Below are 13,144 nucleotides of genomic sequence, written 5' to 3' on the forward strand. Positions count from 1 at the left end.
TCCCCGATTCTTTCACCCCTTCCTCAGGTCTCCGCTGAACGCCCCCAGCCCCGCCCCCTGCAGGTTGGGGCATAAATGATAACCAGAATTATATTTGCATATTCAAAATCAGGGTAGGCTTCACTCATGAAAGAACCGAAGGATTGAATCTATGAAATATTTTAGAAATTATATAAGAAAAATGCATTCAGAGGGGCTGGAGAGATGACTCAGTGGTTAAGAGCACTGACTGCTTCCCAGAAGCCCTGAGTTCAATTCCCAGCATGGTGGTTCACAACCATTTGTAAGGGGATCTGATGCCCTCTTCTGGTGGGTCCAAAGACAGTGACAGCGTACTCATATACATAAAATAAATAAATCTTTTGAAACAATGCTTGCAGAAGTAAGCTTGTGCTTGGCAAAGTGGATATACAGTATGGCCTGAGAATCACTTTATTACTGCTGGCTCACCCAACCTTTTAAATGTCTATGACTTAGCCTTTAATCAGTATACTGTATCTGACTGTTCTAATTAAAGTATGTTCATAGGGACAGGAATTATATTTAAGAACTGAGATAAGGACTGGAGAGATGGCTCAATTGTTAAGAGCACTGACTGGTCTTCCAGAGGTCCTGAGTTCAAATCCCAACAACCACCTGGTGGCTCACAACCATCTGTAATGGGAACTGATGCTCTCTTCTGTTGTGTCTGAAGAGAGCAACAGTGTACTTATACATACTAGATAAATCTTAAAAAAAAGACCAAGATAAAAATTTAAGAATGTGTTGCCCACCCTTACTATACCAGCTAGAAATATTTTTCCAGATCTTTTCATTAATTATAAAACTGGAAATTATTGTACTTGCTGTCTTACGATAAATATTCAAGCAACTTGAGAATACTGACTTAGCAGTTTAAGTGATTGTATGATATTATGAAAATGAATTTCATGGAAACACAATGGAAATTAAGTACCTCTTTATTTGTTAAAACAACAAAGTGTTGCAGATATTCCTGAAAATGGGAAATATTTAATGGGAAATATTTAAGGAAAAATGGGTATCTATAGATTAAATAAAACCAGAGTACTTGAAATTGAAAAAGGCAAATTCTTATGTAAACACCCCTCCATATAAACAGTGAGTCAGGTTTAGAGAACCCATAATAACTTGTTTATGAATTGTTATGAAGCAGGGGTTGACTTTACATTGAAAAAGGCCACCACATACTTTCTGTCAGGCAGTCATGGTCTACAGTGACAGTGGATTATGTGGCTTCAGGCAGCAGGTGACTGTTGTGTTCCTCTTTCCCCAACACACAGAATTCCTTTTACTTATAAGAAAAACATTAGCGAGATCTCAGCTGAAGGACATTCATCATAAGCCCTGAGCAAGTGAATCTAAGAAATACTATGGTTATAAAAATTCTTAAGAAATGAGAGAATCTGTTGTCACATCCCAGAGGCACCTCGGGAGTTGTGACAACTCTGTGTTGGTGAACAGAAGGCATGCTGGACCACTTCCGATATCTGAGTTAAAACACCTGAGAAACCTTGACAAAATCTGCGTGTAACACGAGTGTTGATATTGGTTCATGGATGGTAACAAATATGCCACACAAACCCGGCAGATATTACTAGTTGGGGACATTGGGTACAGGGCATATGACAAGTCTTTATACTGTTTGTTCCCAGGTGTTATTTTTATGTATTTTCTTTGTTTAAAATTCAATTATCTATTGCAGTTGCAAGGATGGCTCAGTAGTTAAGAGTACCAGCTATTGTACCACAGAAACCCAGTTGAATTCCCAGCATCCCCATGACTGCTGACAAGCGTTTGTAACTCCAGTTATAGAGAATCTGACACCCTCTTCTGACCTCTATGGACCCAAGACACCCATGTACTACACAGACTTGCACACAGGCAAAATGCTTATACACTGAAAATTAAAAACAAATCTTCTGTAAAAGCTTGTTTATTTATTTCTTGCTTGCTTAAGAGAGGGAGAGGGAGAGAGAGAGAGAGAGAGAGAGAGAGAGAGAGAGAGAGAGAGAGAGAGAGAGACTGAGACTTTTGCAGGTCAGAGGACAGTTTGTAGGAATCAATTTTCTCCTTCCACAACATAGGTTCAGATCCCGCTGCCTTCCTCAAGCTTGGCAACAAGTGTTCTTACCCACTGAGCTATCTCACCACCACATGGCTTGTATTTGCTTAGACTATTCCAGTTTTGGCAACTAGGGACATTATTTACATATTAAGTTTTGGACAGGTCTCACTATGTAGTCCTGAAACTGGCCTGAAACTGGCCTGAAACTTGCTATGTAAGTCAGGTTGGCCTCAAACTCACAGAGATCTGTCTGCTCCTACTTCCTAATCCTAAGATTAGAGGTATGTGTCACTGTGCCCAGGAACTAGGGGAATTTTCAGTTGGTCACTTATCCTCCCTTTTGCAAATTGTCAGCTTGCATGTGTTCCCCCTCATGTGTGTGTGTGTGTGTTTGTGTGTGTGTGTGTATTTGATAGTGTTTTACTTTGCACTATAAGATGCTCTGAGTTTGTGCTTTATGCTTCCTGCTCAGTCCTAGAATTTTTATTTCTCCCAAGAACTCTGGCTCTGTCTACTGGACTGTGGTCTTAAAAATTAAGATGTTGAGTCTCAGCATTGATGGGTTATGACTGAACCTTATCTTTCTCAACAGATAGAGGATGAAAATATACATGCAAACACTAATGCACTCATACACCTATTTATAAATGTATGTTTATCTATCAATATTAAAGTAAACATGAATTCACACTGATGTCTAAATCTAGAATCTGTTAGTACATGAATACTTCTAGGCTTTTGAATAAATTTTTTTGTTAACTTTCAGAAATATGGTTATCGGCCTTTAGTGGAACTGATTGTTGAATTGAGTGTATATGTGTAGAAATATCAAAATCAGTATAAACTTTTACCCTCATAGAGGACAATTTAATAAACTTGAATTATACCACTGAGTTAAAGTTTATTTTGTTTTTAGACTTTCATGCTCCATGTATTGTCTAGGTGAATAATTTTCAAGATTGCATTCTGCAGCATGAATTTTTGTTGCATTCTAAGTGAGGTCCTTACTTACATTTTCATTGGGTTAATATGCAAATAAAATATGAACTTATAACTGCATGTATACCTGAATGAGAGTCTTTGGGGGACTGCAATAAACCACTTACAAGAGAAAGAAAAGATTTTAGCAGAACCTATCTAGTCTGCATACACTGCTCAGTGTAATTAAGCTTATAACTTATGAATATCTAGGATTCATCTGGCTGCAGAAGGATATTGTTCTTACAGTCCTTGAAATTATGTGAAATTATGTAGAAGCTGGGAGACTCCTGGCCCAAATGCTCTTCTTCACTGTGTTGTGTTGACTTCCACGGGCTATTTATACTCGCATCCATTTGAGTCAGATGCTATGGGGGCTGGGGATGCACCTCTGTAGCACAAAGTCTCCTTAAAAGCACGAGGCCTTGGACAAAATTCCAGGTGCCCAGGAAGGAGGGAGGGAAGGAAGGCTTTTTTATTGTTAGGGAACAAAAACTAACAGTTGAGTTCTGACTTGAATATAAGCTGATGTAAAGTATCGCTCTGGGAGATCTAGACAATATGTAAAGAGGATAAGAGGATGTTGTGATGGTTAGCTAGCCCTGAAGGGATCTGGAAAGTTTTGTGCGGGAATGGGAGGAAGTGTTAACCAATGTGGAAAACCTTCCCCAGAGCGGGCAGCATTTTCTGTTGGAAGCCTAGATATAAAAGTCCAAGGAAAAGCAGTGGGGCTTGCCTGGCCACTGCTGCTTCTTCCTAAGAAGTCAGTCTACTCAGTTGCTGTCCTGTACTGATGGAGAGCCTCGCCTTCTTTTCTTTATCATGTGGATGGAGGCCAGCAGCTTTCCGGGAATCTTCCTGGCCTGGAGCACCAGTCTTGGACTGTTGAGACTTCCGGCTTCCTTTGCCAAGGAGCTTCTTCGGGGTTTGCAGTCTCTCCAGCATGCTCAAAATAGTTTTTGAACTACCCAGACTGTGTTCTGTAAACCAACATAATAAGTATGCTTTCTAATGCATATTCTGCCGATTAGTTCACTTCTTCTTAAAAATAGTCACTAGTACAAACAGGTTATATGTTGAGAAAAAGACAATAAAGATACATCCTATATCTACAGTTCAGTTTGCAAATATTATTCCTAAGTACTTGTGAATAAAACTATGAACCAAAAATTAAAGAAACGTGGTTACAAGACATGGAAACACCAACTTTTTACAAAGAGAATCTCCAAAGTATAAATGTGTCAGTTTCTTTTCAATAAACATAGTGCAAAATTCTTATTCATACAAAAATCATAAAAACAATTCTGGAGATTGAAAACGTTAAATAACCTATCTAAATGAATGTAATATCATCATACAAGACATCTTTGAATTGAAAAGAGGAAACTTGAGAAATTTATTTATATAAAAGAAGTACAGCACCCATTCTTCACCCCCCTCATACTAAGATAACTTTCAGATGGATTTAAGTTTTGAAATATTAGAAAATAAATATATTAAATAGATGTGTCGAATCACTTTATACATTTAGAATAAAAAATCTTTCTTGTCACAATGAATATTCAATGAAAGGAAGGGATTGGTTGACACAGTGTATATCAATTCTTCTACTCCCTATGATTTGAATATGAAATGTCTTTTGCAGGTTCAGATACTCAACCTTTGGTCTTTTGTTGGTCATGCTATTTTAAGAGAGGTAAAAACTTCAGATGGGGTGGGAGAAGGGAAGAGGGGAGGGGGACTAACTAGATAAATAGGTCATTGGGCCATAAACTTGAGCTTGTTTCTGGTCCATACTCAGCTCCTCTTTCTTTGCTCCCTGTCCATCATGAGATAGCAGAATCTACCACACACACCAGGCTTCACAATATTCTGCCTGTGAACAGGCCAAAGGCTAATAGAATAGGGGTTGACGACTGAAACCAACATCCCCCCCTCTCCAAGCTGTATGTGGCAGGTACTTTACTGACTTTCCCACATTCATTTTCACAGTATATCTTAAGAAAGGCTAAGGTCCAATGGCATGGTGAGAAAAATTTGATTTTCTCATCTATCTAGATTTCTCTGATTCCTCAACCCTGACAAGATTTCTAATCGACTGAGGCCTAAACTAATCTAGTTTACTAATTTTTCCTCTCCTGCTAATCTACTCATTATTAGCTTCCCATGCTGATCTTTCTTATTCGTCATTCTTTCTTAACCACATCACAAAACGGTTAAAATCAATCTGCCGAGAATCTAAATTGATCAGATCAAAACCCCGAGTCTAACAGTAGGTATCAATCTGAACTTTGATAATTGGCAATCAAGTAGGTTCCTAAATGTCATGTAATAATGACAAACTCTTTCTCTAGCCTGAAATAAAAATATTTTTATTTCAAAAGATATTTTTATTTTATAAGTGTGGCTGTTTTGTCTGAACGCATGCCCGTGAATCACATGCATGCAGTACCTGAACACGCCAGAAGAGGGCGAAAGGGCTGGAATTGGAGTTACAGATGTGAGCTGCCATTGGGTGATGAAACTGCTCACACAGGGACTTCCTGAAGAGTGGCAAGTGCTCAATAACTGCTGACTCTTCCCTTCAGGCTCCCCTTTACATTTTAATTTTCAAGAAATACAAAGTAGCAGGTTTCCTTCTGGCATCTCCCTCTAGCCTTTGTTTTAGTGAATTCTCCTTGCTCCTGCTCCTTCTGTTTACCTTTCCCACCTCCCCTCTCACCCTTCTTCTTCATGGATCTTTTTCTTTTCATGTTCATGTCAAATATATTCTAATAAACTATAAAATCTATATTTTATTTACGTTTTTCTATTAAAACTTATTCAACTTAAAACAAATATTTACTTTATTTTACACGCATGGTTGTTTTGCCTACCTATATGTGTGACGGTGACAGATACCCTAGAATTGGAGTTACAGACTGCAATCTCTTACAGTTACAGCTGTAATCTGCTATGGGAACGGATTATTATATTGACTTTGGGTGTGAGGTCCAGCAAAAGTTTCAGTCTCTCAGAATATGAGATATTTTTCAGAATATTGAATCACCACATTATATTGATATATTTATATTGTATTAAAATATTAATAAGGTAAAGATCATGTCATATTCAGAGTTAAGGTTTTAGGGGCTTCTAGGCTTATACTGGACTTTAGCAATACCTTTCTTAGAAAAGTATGTAATGACTACAGGACTTAATTGATCCTGATTTATTTCCAACATAACATTAGGGCTGCAGATATTTAAAGGATGCTTTAAAACCTTTTTCTTAGAAGGGGGAACAAAATAAACACGGGAGGAAATACAGGGACAAATTGTGGAAGCAGACACTGAAGGAAAACCCATCCAAAGACTGCTCCACCTGGGGATCCATCCCATAAGCAGCCACCAAACTTGGTCACTATTGCTGATGCTAAGAAGTGCTTGCTGACAGGAGCCTGATATGGGTGTCTCCTGAGAGGCTCTGCCAGAACCTTATTGATACAGATGAGGATGCTTGCAGCTAACCACTGGACTGAGCTCAGGGACCCCAATGGAGGAGTTAGAGAAAGGACTGAAGGAGCTGAAGGGGTTTGCAACCCCATAGGAAGAACAACAATACCAACCAACCAGACTCCCAAGAACTCCCAGGGACTAAAACACCAACCAATGAGTACACATGGAGGGACACATGGCTCCAGCCGCATATGAAGCAGAGGATGGCATTGTCCGGCATCAATAGGAGGAGAAACCCTTGGTCCTGTGAAGGCTCATTTCCCCAATGTAGGGGAATGCCAGGGTGTTAAAGTGGGAGTGGGTAGGAGTAGGAGCATCTTCCTAGAAGTAGGAGGAGAGAGGGTGGGAGAGGGGCAGAAAGGAGATAACATTTGAAATGTAAATACATAAAATATCTAATAAAAAGGAAAGAAATTAAAATGTTTTTCTCTCAAGCATTGCTTTGAATTAATCTTATATTAAAAACCCAGAATCAAAGTAAATTTCTTAAAAAACTGACTTTTTACATTTACCCACTCATGAATATATTCCTTTTCCCTAGATCTGTAAGTGAAAAATCTGTGTATATTCAATGACCTGTGACTGTACATATGATGGAGAAATGGGATGGACAAAAGATTTGAAGTAAAGTTAAAGTGTGTAGTTAGGGAGTTAGGGGAATGCTGAGGGAGAGGCTAACACTCAACTTTGCAACAGTGCCTGACAATAGAAAACACTGTCATTGAATGAAGACGTGTTTAGTTACCGAAAGACACTTTTTTGTTTTCTCTTTTTTCATACTCTGCTTGGTCTAAAAGGGCTCTTTATTTTTCAAGTGTAGTATGTGATAACTTACTTTGGCATTCTCTCCACGAGAGCAAAGATTCAGGGGCAATATCAAGCTGGTAGCTTATTGCTCTTCTGTGAATAGCGTACCCTGACCAATCTATTTCAAAGGACAATACTCCAGGCATAAGATGTGATGTAAATGCAATGTGGCAATTTGATTTTCAAGTAGCACTTCATAGGAAGCGTGGCTAAGCAAGAGCAGCATGCCACAGTCAGCTCTTGTAAATGTATTTTATCAAACCTACTTAAGTATCGCAGACTAAAATAACAGTCCCAACTCTGAGAAAAAGATTGTATCCCAAAAGATTGAAAATTTCTTCTCGAGGCTGGCAAGATGGTTCAGTGGGTTGGACTTACTACCAAGCCTGGAGATCAGAGTTCGATCTCCACATGGGAGAAGAGAGCTGATTCTCTCAGGTTCTCTGATGTCCATGTGCATTTCCATGACTAGCGTGTCCACACACATGCATAGACACATACAGAAAAAGGTGCAACTAAAACCAAAATCTCTTTTCAATACTATTTAGCCTTTATCTTCAAATCTCCCATCTTTCTTGAGCTTGTTTTGATAGCCTTATAACACGGTGAGTAGAAATGCCCTATTCCAAGGTCTTAAGCTCCACTTTAGAGACTCATGGTCAACAGCTATTCTAGTTTCCTTTCCATTTCTGTGGCAAAAACAAAACAAAACAAAAACTTAGAAAAAAATCAACTTACTGAAAGACTGGATGTATTTCTGTTAGCAGGTTACATACAATACATCTTTGAAGGATGTTGGAGCAGGACCACAGAGAACATTTGACGGAGAATTCTACGTGCTGATTTAGGCTCTGGCTAGCTCTGTAGCTCATACTTAGTGAGCTCTTTTGTGTGCCAGGACCACCTGCTTTAGGAATGTTACAGTCCACGATCAGTATGACCCTCCTAAATCAGCTAACAATGCTGATGGTCTCTCACATGCTCACAGATCAACCTCATCTAAGCAGTTCTCCAACATAGGGTTTTCTCCTCAGATGAATCAAGGCCTTGTCCAATGGAGAATTAAGGCTAGTTAAGGACAGTATCTCAGGATATTTCTGCTGTTCTGACAAAACATGTCAGATGTCTTAAAGTAATTTATGAAAATTGGAAATACATACACTGATTGCAGGTCTGCATGTTGCAAAGACAGAGGGTGAGCAGAGTTTTAGATTTCGTATCTGGTAAGAGCCTGAACTAAGCATCCAAGGCAGCATGTGTTATCCATCTTAAAGCAGAAGAGTGGCATTGAGTCCTCTTCAGCTTCCTTTAAACTCCAGTGTTCATAGAGGGACCACTAAGATGTAATCGCTTCTGGATTCTTCTGGATTCTGACAATACATTGGAAACTTGTCAAGCCTGTCCTGCTGTTTTAGTTGTCAGTTATGGAAATCTATATTTTGGGATATATCCAAGGCCACAAGGATAAACAGAAGTCAAGCAGTTTATCAGAGACCCTCAGTCACTCTCTTAATTACTTCATTTACAATAATCAGCTAAACTACCAAGAGGAATTAGGGGGAAGGTAAACACTACATAGAACAAAGCAAGGTTCAATTTCCCCATCTCTGCTTACCATTTAGCATCCTCCAAAACTCTTTTAAACACTGTTTTATATGCATCAGAGGTAATCAGTCAAGGACAAAAATCTCAGAGCAAATTCTGACTCACCTTCAAAATCAGAATAATTTACAACAGCCAACATAGTTGCATCTTCTTTTCTTTTTTTTTTAATTAAAAATTGTATTTACTTAGAAACATTCATAATGTCAACAAAACAGCCACATTTGACAATTATAGAGTGGTATTCAGTTAACAGAACAACAATTATCTTTGTATAAGCTGAATCAGAGACAACTGAAGATGAAAAAAATAAAAAATAAAACCAAAATAAAAAAAAACCAACCAAACTACTGTCCCCATATATAACTAATTTGTGCTGTGCACCAATAAGAACCTGCTTTAAATTTCCATGCTAATTTAAAACCCCAGATTGTACCAGGCAAGATTAGTGGCTATTGAAAATACCAGCAGACCATCAGTGGGAAAAAGATAAAGTTCAAGTCAAAGTGGATCAAGGACCACCACATAAAACCAGATACACTCAAACTAATAGAAGAAAAGGTGGGGAAGAGCCTCAAACACAGGGGCATGGGAAAATTTCCTGAACAGGACACCAATGGCTTATGCGCTAAGATTAAGAATTGACAAATGGAACCTGATAAAATTGCAAAGCTTCTATAAGGTTAGGACAAAAGGGCAACCAACAGATTGGGAAAAGATCTTTACTAATCCTACATCCTATCGAGGGCTAATATCCAATATATACAATGAACTCAAGAAGATAAACTCCAGAGATTCAAATAACCCTATTAAAAATGGGGTACAAACATAAACAAAGAATTCTCAGCTGAAGAATATCCAATAAGAAGCACCTAAAGCATTGTTCAACATCCTTAGCCATCAGGGAAATGCAAATCAAAACAACCCTGAGATTCCACCTCACACTAGTCAGAAGGGCTAAGATCAAAATTCAGGCAATAACAGATGTTGGCAAGGATGTGGAGAAAGAGGAATACTCCTCCATTGTTGGTCTGAATGTAAGTGATCCAACCACTCTGGAAATCAGTCTGAAGGTTCCTCAGAAAATTGTACATCGTACTACCTGAGGACCCAGCTATACCACTCCTGGGCGTATACCCAAATGATGCTGCAACACATAACAAGGACACATGATCCACTATGTTCATAGCAGCTTTATTTATAATAGCCAGAAGCTTGAAAGAACCCAGATGTCCCTCAACAGAGGAATGGATACAGAAAATGGAGTACATCTACACAATGGAGTACTACTCAGCTATTAAAAACAATGACTTCATGAAATTCATAGGCAAATGGATGGAACTAGAAAATATCATCCTGAGTGAGGTAACCCAATCATAAAACACACACACATGATATGTACTCACTGATAAGTGGATATTAGCCCAAAAGCTAGGATTACGAAGATACAGTCAACAAACTGTAGATGCTTCAGTCCTTCTTAGAAGGGGGAACAAAAAAATATTCATAGGAGGAAATACAGAGACAACGTTTGGAGCAGAGACTGAAGGAAAGACCATCCAGAGACTGCCCCACTTGGGGATCCAGCCTATATACATACAGCCACCAAACGTAGACAATATTGCTGATGCCAAGAAGTACATGCTGACAGGAGCCTGATAGAGCAGTCTCCTGAGTGGCTCTGCCAGAGCATGACAAATACAGAGAGGGATGCTCATAGCCAACCACTGAACTGAGAATGGGGTCCCCATTGGAGGAGTTAGAGAAAGGACTGAAGGAGTTGAAGGGGTTTGCAGCCCTCTAAGAACAACAATGCCAACAAACCAGTTCCCAGCGACTAAACCACTACTCAAAGAGTACATATGGATAGACCCATAGCTCCAGTTGCATATGTAGCAGAGAATGGCCTTGTTGGGAATCAATGGGAGAAGCCCTTGGTTCTGTCAAGGTTGGACCACTCAGTGTAGGGGAATGTTAGGCGGGTATTTGGGAAAGGGGGGTGCTTGTGGAGGGGGATCACTTTTAAAGAAGAAGGGGAGAGGGATGGGATAGGGAGCTTATGGATGGGAAACTAGGAAAGGGAATAGCATTTGAAATGTAAATAAAAAATATAATAAAATAAGAGACTACACAGGGATGGACCTATGTCTCCAGCTGCATATATAGCAGGGGATGGCCTTGTTGGGCATTAATGGGAGTAGAAGCCCTTTGTCCTGTAAAGGCTTGATGCCCTACGGTAAGGGAATGTCAGGTCAGGGATGTGGGAGGACCCTCATAGAAGTAGGGGGAGATAGTGGGTTTCTGGAGGGGAACCCAAGAAAGGTGATGACATTTGAAATGTAAAATAAAAAAATAGCCAATAAAAGGGAAAAAAAGTAAAAAAAAAATACCACCAGGACAGGGCTATTTAAAGACACATTTGGTAGTGTGTTAACTATACAGAAAAGAGACTGTATAGTTTAAAACAAATCTTAAATGGCCTTACATTTCAATTTTTTTCTTTAAAAGGAGTGAGTTGTGTACAGGGCTGTTAAATGATTTATAGACAAGAAAAAAAAAAACTTCACTAGAACCAACTTATTCATCATCATCATCTGTGTCTTCCTCCTCTTCCTCCTCTTGTTCATCCTCATCATCGCCTTCTTTTTCCTTCTTTTTCTTGCTCTTTTCAGCTTTGACCACCCCCCTTTTCACTGCATCAGGTTCTCCTTTAGCTCTGTGGGCATCAATATCCTTCTCCTACTTCTTCAGCTTGGCATCCTTCTTCTCATACGACTGCTTGTCATCCATGGCAAGTGTTGTTCCACATCTCTCCTAGTTTCTTTGTGACATCACCAGTGGATAAGCCAGTATGCTCACCTTTGATTTTGGGGCAGTACTCAGAACATAAAAGAAGAAGGCAGAAGGAGGCTTCTTGGGTACATAGGGATCCTTGAACTTCCTTTTGGTCCCCACTTTGGCGGGGGTGGGTGGACGGTGTGTGTAGATTTTCATTTCCCTTTCAGAGGGAGCCTTGCCAGCCTTTGCCATATCTTCCAGTTTCCCCTTTCTTTAGCAGACAACGTGTTCCACTTCTCTGAGCACTTCTTGGAGAACTCTGAGAAGTTGATAGAAGCATCCAGGTACTTCTTGTGCTCCTCCAGGCAGGTTTGAACAAAGAATGCATATGAGAATATTTTGCCTCTCAGCTTCTTAGAATCTCCTTTGCCCATGTTAATTGATTTTCCTCTGGGAGGCACAGAGTCGCCCAGTGCCCTTTCGGCTCTCAATTGCCCTGGTGCTGTCTCTATGGAGCTCAATGTATTGCAAGGTCTGTGAGAGTAGGAGCCAGACGCTTGTATCTTCTTTTCAACAGAGGAGTCTCAAACCTCTGGTTAGACCACTGTAGTTTCAGGCCTGGGCCATTACCGTTCTCTCTACTATGCAGACAGTTTTTATTCTCAGTTCTTTTTGACTTTGCCCTGTAACCACAAGGATCTAAGTTCAATTCCCACTCACACACAAAGTGGTGGTACATGTCTGTAACCCCAGAGCTGAAAAGTCAGAGGTAGGAGAACATCTGGAGCTCACTGGCTAGTAATTCTAACATAATTGATAAGTTTTAGGCCAATGAGGGGCCTAGTCTTAAATGGGTGAAAAAGTACTCTCAAGAGTAATATCTGAGATTGTTCTGTAGGTTACACCCACCCCCCCCACACACACACAGAGAGAGAGAGAGAGAGAGAGAGAGAGAGAGAGAGAGAGAGAGAGAGAGAGAGAGAGAGAGAGAGAATGCCCACACACACAAGCAACACATATAAAGAAAAAGTGACAATTATTTGGTACCATTATAAAATCATACTTATTATAAATAATGATCTCATAACGAAAGCCTTTGACTAACAGGAAACTGGTAAATCTCACAGTTATAGATGTCAAGTTTTCAAAAAATTTAATTATCACATGAAAATTCAGATCATACTATTTAGAACACAGCTGACATCTTCCTTGAAGTATCAGGTTTACTTTCAATAATTTTCAATAAAAAATATCTGCCAAACACACAAATCTACAAAACTGCAGTTTATACTGTTTCAAATTAGATTGCTACTTTGTGAAAACACAGGCTAATTTTAGCTTGCAACTGCCACAAATGTTTTTCCTCAAGACATTATACTTTGGTAGACAGCAGATG

The 13,144-nt window shown here is 39.4% G+C and overlaps 1 protein-coding gene and 1 long non-coding RNA gene across 2 annotated transcripts in view; one reads left to right on the forward strand and one right to left on the reverse strand.

Moving 5' to 3' along the window:
• The window catches only part of Erich1 (glutamate-rich 1), a gene marked incomplete at its 5' end in the record, with an annotated part of 52,793,804 nt that overhangs the window by 15,629,859 nt on the left and 37,150,801 nt on the right, over window positions 1–13,144 (forward strand).
• Window positions 1,941–13,144, reverse strand: part of LOC134482374 (high mobility group protein B1-like) — a 31,279-nt gene continuing 20,075 nt past the window's right edge. Inside the window, exon 3 of one of the 2 annotated variants that reach the window (XR_015639885.1) lies at window positions 1,941–4,044. This is a non-coding gene — a long non-coding RNA (high mobility group protein B1-like). Of the gene's footprint in view, window positions 4,045–10,154; window positions 12,432–13,144 lie in introns of those variants that run through there. The other variant, XR_015639887.1, reaches the window with a different exon arrangement.

This window comes from Rattus norvegicus, chromosome 16 (genome assembly GCF_021556685.1).
Source record: "Rattus norvegicus strain SHRSP/BbbUtx chromosome 16, alternate assembly SHRSP_T2T, whole genome shotgun sequence".
NCBI lineage: Eukaryota > Metazoa > Chordata > Mammalia > Rodentia > Muridae > Rattus > Rattus norvegicus.